A 7,804-nucleotide genomic window follows, 5' to 3' on the forward strand; every position below is an offset into this window, starting at 1 on the left:
TCTAAAGGATCCTGGTTCTAGACTCCACCCGTGGCGACTAAAACTAGAAGAATATCAATATACAATCCAATTCAACCCAGGAGCAAGTAACACTAATGCCGATGCTCTTAGTCGAAATTCATAGAGTTGTCACTAGATCACAACAGAACACTGACTCAACTGAATCTATTCAAGAAACCGGAAAACAAGTAATACCTCCGGAAGACCCTCAACAAATTGGAGAAACTCGATCAGAACTTACAGAGTATTCCGAGGATTTACACCCACAGGAAACGGATGAATATGAAAGATTCTTAACAGCTGACTCTAAACAAAAAACTACTACAAATGTTCTTGAAATCTCAGGAAATATTTTTGACGAAGAGTTAAATTCGTCTCTAGCAGTGTGTGTATCGGCAGATTTCAAGATGACACAAGGAATAGCTCTATATGCGAAGAAAATTTGGGAATATTGCCCGACTCCGTAGTCTGAACAGATCCGTTACAGAAATTGCCTCATTAGACACAGGGAAAATATCAGTGTTTTATCTAATCACAAAAGAACATTACTGGCAAAAGCCTACCTGCAAAAACTTATTTCAAAGCCTCATGAACCTCAACAATACATGCACAGAACGAGAAATCACACATCTGGCATGCCCACGTTTAGAGTGCGGTCCAATAGGATTAAACTGGGAAACCATTCGTTCAATGTTATGTTATATATTCCGGAACTCTTCTATTACTATAAAGGTGATGACAAAAGAGGAGCCGACACAAGAGGAACAACAATAAATACTAAAAGAATTCCACGAAAACCTTATGGGCGGACACCAAGGCGTTACCCGAACTTATCGCCGAATATCTCAACAATATCAATGGAAAGGGATGAGACGGATGATCAAGGACTACGTTCTATCGTGTACAGTTTGTCAACTTAGCAAAACAACTAACCGAACAATAAAAGAACCAATGGTGGTAACAACCACTGCATCCCGTCCTTTTGAAAAAATTTTCATGGACATTGTAGGTCCATTACCTAAGTCAACCAGCGGAAATTCTTTTATCCTAACATTACAGGATGACTTGTCAAACTTTGCATGGGCAGTCTCCATGTATAATCACGAAGCAAATACTGTGGCACATTACTTCGTTACTCAATTCGTATGTCTACATGGTGTAATATTCTCGTACGTTGGAGCTGGTCAGAGTTATATTCTGATAGCCGTTAACTACGAGTATATTATGATTTTGCAGGAAGCGAGACCACTCGTGTTGATGATGAAGTTGTTGACAGGGTAGTTTATAAATAAATGTAGACAGATAAAAGATACTTTGTAGTTTATTTAAACGTTCTTCAGTAATTTTGTCTAAGTCCAAATGACAAGTTACTACATAGAGTGACGTGAAGGTGCTTGTTGTGCTCTGGATTAGACACGTCTGAATACGGGCTGTTTCAGGCTCCCTTTTATATTCGGGTCCCTGCTCCACCTGCCTATCGTTTCGCTATCTTGTCTCTACCGGATGTGGTCCGCGTGACCATCGACTCAACCTACGCATTTGCAATATTCCTATCTAATCTGAGTATTCGCTATAATGCGTTGACAGCTAATTTATTATCTGTGTTGTTGTGCAAAAAGCCATCAATTCTGCGAATCGCTAAATATTTATCAGTTATTACATCTTGGTCCATATGTCGTGTACATATACATGTACCCGTATATCTACTCGTGACTTTGGCAATTCCCATATCCTTTCAACTGATTCGTGATTTGCGTTTTTAGAAAATATAATATGGCTCGCAATTACCTACCCGGTTATTTTGACTACATGATTAACCTTCTATTGTATTCATATATGGCAGATTTTGACTATTGCCAAAATCTTTTAAGGAGGTCGTTTACCTAATCGCTTATGCCGAATTTAACTATTCATATATAATGATATTTATGTGTTGTGAGTAAACGGTTACTATCCGTTACAATGGACTTCCACAGACACTCGTCACAGATTGCGGAACTGAATTCTTGAGCAAAGTCTTTAAAGAAGTATGTAATCAACTGAAGATCAAACAGACTTCTACGAGCCCATATCGACCACAGAGCAATGGTTCATTGGAAAGGAGTCACAGAACATTAGGGGAATATCTGCGTAGTTTAACAAAGAAAGATCCTCAGAATTGGGACGCGCATGTACCATTCGCTATGTTCTGTCATAATTCTACAGTCCATTCTGCTACGAATTTCCAACCTTATGAACTAGTATATGGAAACAAACTCACGGTTCCAAACTCATTTACTAGGACCCCGGAACCTCAATACAATTACAATGATTATTGTCACGAGTTAAAGAAAAATATGCAAGAAGCTCATCAACTAGCTAAGACACAATTGCAAACTAGCAAGATCGAATCAAAGAATCGTTACGACCAAACGCATAACGCTTTGAAAATAAACCCTGGTGACAAAGTGATGATGCAGGAAAAGCAAAACAAAGGAAAAATAGCTCCGAAATGGCTAGGACCTTATACTGTGATAGATTCTCATCCAGACTCTCCAAACCTAACAATACTTAAAAAGAATAAACCAGTCAAACTACATAAAAACCTATTTAAGAAATTTCATGAAAGAGATTAAAACATGTTTCTGAATCATCCTGATCATTCTACAACATACAGAACCTTCAGTCAAGAACCTCGAAACGATCGATTTCAACAGACCATTCATGTCAATATTTAATGTAACATCATTCGGAAACAATCAAGGAGCGTATTACGAGTCATATGGAGAAGTTAGATTATCGCATCTCAGCTGGAATTTGGTAACTTATCTTGACCTCGATACAATTATTTCGAAGTACACCATGATAATGAAATACTATGAAGCGACTATGGACATTTGTAAGAAAATGACAGAAAACTTCGGAAGCGTGGAAATCTCTAACACTTGTGAACTATTCATACAACAGTTTTCTCGAGCAACCTTACACTACTTAAATGAAATTGAAGCAAATCATCATAGCTTGATGTTAGCCATTGGTTATGATCGGACAGAGGAAAACAGAATTCGCCGAGGATTGGGATATGCTTTTAGATGTGTGGCCAGCGTTCTACATGGCATGTGTTCAAAAATTGATATCGAATTCATAATAAACAAAATAATGGAGTTAAATAGAACCAAAGCTAGCAGCCTCAATCTAAAATCAGAGAAAACAAGAATATCACAAACAGAAACAAACAACACTATACAACAGGTGGAAAAACAACAACAAAAACTAGAGGAAAATCTTCGTTTCTTACAACAACAAACAAATAATAGTATTACGAATATTAATAAATTGGAATTTAAAAACAGAATATTAGAACAAGCCTTTATATTTGAAGTAATATTGAACAAGTATGCATACGAGACCCAGAATCTCGTAGCCGTATTAAATGCAGCAGTAGACGGAAAATTACATACTAGTATGTTCACCCCAGAAAAACTATACAGAGGATTACTAGAAATCAAAATGGACATACCCATCGGAAATGCTCTTCCATTGGAAATTAACACTGAAACTCTAATAGAGTTCTACAGAATATCAGAAATTACCATAATTCATAAAGATAATTATTTAATATACGCTATGGAAATTCCTTTAATTTCTAGCGATGAGTATATAATGTATCACCCAATACCATAACCGATACAATATAATGCAAATACAATAATACTAATTGATCCAGAAACAGACTATGTAGGATTTAGCAGAGACAATGAAAATTAACTAACGTTGAGACTAGAGCAATGGGAAAAATGTATACAGACAACGCACTACAAAATCTGTAAGGACATTCAACAAATCCACCACAGTGCAGGATCGGAGTTATGTGTTATTTCACTAATCACAAATCATCAATCAAGCTCAAACAATTGCAAGTTAAAGTTCGTATCCCTAAATACACCCATTTGGCATAAATTGTCCCAAACTTGTATATATTATAGTCAACCGGAGATAGGAACCATAACCTGTCAAAATTCTTCATTAACATCTAAAATCGAAATTGCAGGAGTAGGAAAACTTAGCTTATCCCCTTTGTGTAAAATCCATATAGGAAACTCTATACTATTCACAAACAATCGACCAGTTAAGAATACCCAGTTTGATATTATACCAGAAAATAATAAAAATAACTTATTTAAACTTTTGGAAGAATCCGTTAAGAATGTTTTACCACAGAAAATTACGAACTACAGTTTTATTAAAGATCTTAACCATTTAGCAGACATAGCATCTGATATTAGTAAACTTCCACACGTTTCCTCAGAACCTCTATTAATATTAAGAATTGAATTTTATGTAATAATAATTTATGTATTTTCTATACTTTTCGCTATTTCAATTAGCATAATAATCTATAAATTAAGAATCAATCGTATTAAATCATACAACCCTGAGATACCAGATGGTAAACCAAGTGGTAATCAAGTTGAAATTCAGGTCTAAATTTAATTGTATTCAGTAAATTTTAACTAAATTGTATAATTTGTAAAATTTTTTTTTTCTAACTATTTTCACGTACTGTGATGGCAGTGACCTCCTCAGAAAATTTCAGAAATTTTACAGACACTACGGATTAGATGAACCTTGGTGGTCATAGGACCCCCATGTTTCATTTAGTCTGGGGGGTGTTATATATTATAAAACTCTACATGATAATTATTAAGAACATCAGGAATAGTGTGTTATACAACGACGCGATCGTGGAATCCGCTGACACAGGGTTTCTATTGTGACACGAAGCGTCGCCGTCTAACACATTACGGGAGGCCAGTCAGTCTTAATATTACGTTTTAACGAATACATTGTCATTAGCCGTGGTAATAATAAAATCGTTCGTTGCATGACATATCAGATAACGTTAAGTTAACAATATTACATTCATTACAGCCGTATTCTTTAAAATCAACAGAGAAATTATCCTTAATAAATATAATGATACCATCATTCTGGTTTCTCTTAACTTTAGAGTGAAATAATTGAAAACCATTAATATTAAAGTTACAATTATTCGTATCATGCCAAGTTTCAGTTAATATAATCACATCTAAATATTTGAACATAACATCATTTTCAAAAGATAAAAGTAAATGATCGAAATTTGCATTAGCGCTTCTTATATTAACACATATAACATTAAGAAAATCTTTTTTGTACAGGTTTAATTCGTTAAAATATTCCGAAATGGATTCATAGTATTTAGTTTTATAGTTTAAATATGGATTAACCGAATTAAGAATATCCATGTTTGTAATTTAAAGTAAATAAGATAAAGAAAATGATAAATATATTATAACGTAAATTATTATGACTAACAACCTTTACTATTTTAGATAGTGAATTATTGTCATCAATAATAAAAAAGGGCCGGAGTGGCGCAGTGGTCACACAGTTGACTTACGACTCACACAGTCATCGGTTCGATTCATAGCAAAGTGCAAAAAATGTGTGTGATTCTACGCAGTCACCATTTTCCCGTGCTGTCGTCCGATTGCGTCATCCGGTTTCCAACTAGGTCCCACTCCACTGGGAGTGAAGACCGCACATGTCTCCTCTTGGAGAAGGGGGGTAGTATCATGCATATAGTGATATATACATAGATAAATAGATCACATGATCTCCCTACTACCCACTTGTGATAAGCATTGTCAAAGACCTTGAGGTCGTTACAATGAACAAATATAAAAAAAAAAAAAAAAAAAAAATAATAAAAACGTTAGACGTTTCAGTTTTTTTTGCAAAAATTTTCGAATTTTTAAACCATATAAATTTAAAACCAACCTCTCGTGCAATATTTTTCGCCTTGTAAAAGAGATTTCTGTTAACCTGTGTCATTTGTTCATTAATGTAAATGTTGTTATTTTCCCAGTCCTGGTGAAGTTGATTTGCCTTAATTTTCATTTTTTTTGATTGAGTTAGAAGTTGATGTCTAGATTCTTTCGAATTAATGCTGGCAACAATTTTCGTAGGATTTTTATTTTTACCTGAGAATACTCTGTATGCGTTGTGGACTACAATTTCAACGTTTAGGTTTGATGCAATTTTATTAACGATATCAACACACGATTCATCAGCGGATTCTGGGACACCAACAAGTTCAATATTATTTTCAATGGACCTTTGCTCCAGTGAGTTTATTCTTTTGTTAAGTTGTAAAACTTCTTCGGATAATTCAATGTTCTGTCCTTAATCAATTTATTTTCTGACTGAATTTGTTTTAAAGTGGAAAAAATTTCTTTAACTTGGTTTTTAAAAATATCAAATTGTTCGCTCATAAATTCAACAGACTTTACTAAGGCTTCAATTGTGTCGTTTGAGAATGTGGAAACGTTATTATTTACAACATTTTGAGCCAGAGGTTTTGTTGAAGACTTATCCTTAGGTTTACATGAGCTGCATATCCATGCTTTTTTCGATAGCTCCGATGTGTTCTTAAAAACAGACTCTCTGAAGCCCGCACATACAAAATGTAGGTATTCATTACATAATTTGCATTTTATATGTTCTCCAGTGGAAATTTCATCATTACAAATTGAACAGATCATTTGAAAATATCAAAAATAGTATCAAAAAATACGTTTGATTAGAAAGGCGAGCACGAGCGACTTCGGATAAAAAGATAAGAATAAAATACGCGATAAGCGAGCAGAAACGTCGTCGGACTACGTCCAATCTCGACGGAAACAGATCGATAACTGATGCCTTGATGCATAACCTTGACTAGATTTTTCATAATGCAATAATGTGTTGTGCTTGTTCTTGCAGCGCTGACAAACTGACTTCGATTGACAAGCTGGAGTCATATGGTAAGGACTCAAACAATTAAAACACAAACGAGCACTTCTTACAATATTGAACCGGTTGCTCTGTGGAAGTTCCTTAAACCTTTCACAGTGATATAGTTTATGCATCAAATTGCAGCATGGACATTTATCAGACTTGTCTTCTGTTGCTGCTAACGTAACCCTTTTTCCTGTATGCGGATTGGTCGACTTTTTCTTGGTTCCGGTATTGCTATTGTCCCATGTTTCTGAATTTTCAAAGGCTATACAACGACTAGCCAGGAATTCCTCTAATTCCTTATACTTTGGTAGTTCATTGTTTGTACGCCGTATTTGCCATTCATGCATTAACAGCACATAAAACAACATATATGTAACCGTAATATAACTTTGTAATATTACCTTGGTAACAGTTACGTATTAATATCTATCAGAAATATAACGGTTATATTACTGTTAAGTGCCTATGTCCGCTTTTTCATAACAAACAAATTTACATTATTTTATATATCATTAATGTTACATAGTTATACTTCTAATATATAATAATGTATAACAGGAATGCTATTGTTGATCACCTATGCATAACTATATAGGTATAACATTATTAAAATGTTATGTACGGATGCATAACAGTTGTATAAATAATATACACCATAATAATATTATGGAATTTCAAATTACAAGATAATATATTATATAGGTTGACATCTATATTATATGTATAGTATTATGTAACTTTTTAATCTATATATATATAGTGCAGTAAAAATGTCATAATACAGATATTATTGGTAATGATATTAATGTTTATTATTATTCAAAAATAACAATCTTGCAACCTTGCAAATAAATATGTATATATAAATAATAATGAAATAACATTTTATAATATATTATACTATAGTGAATAACTTTAGCTATTAGAATATAATATAAGTTAATACAATATTAATTAATGTCATTATAATATATTATTAGGAATAAAAAATTAGAATTTT

The sequence above is a fragment of the Acyrthosiphon pisum genome, chromosome X, assembly GCF_005508785.2.
Source record: "Acyrthosiphon pisum isolate AL4f chromosome X, pea_aphid_22Mar2018_4r6ur, whole genome shotgun sequence".
In the NCBI taxonomy this organism is placed as follows: Eukaryota; Metazoa; Arthropoda; class Insecta; order Hemiptera; family Aphididae; genus Acyrthosiphon; species Acyrthosiphon pisum.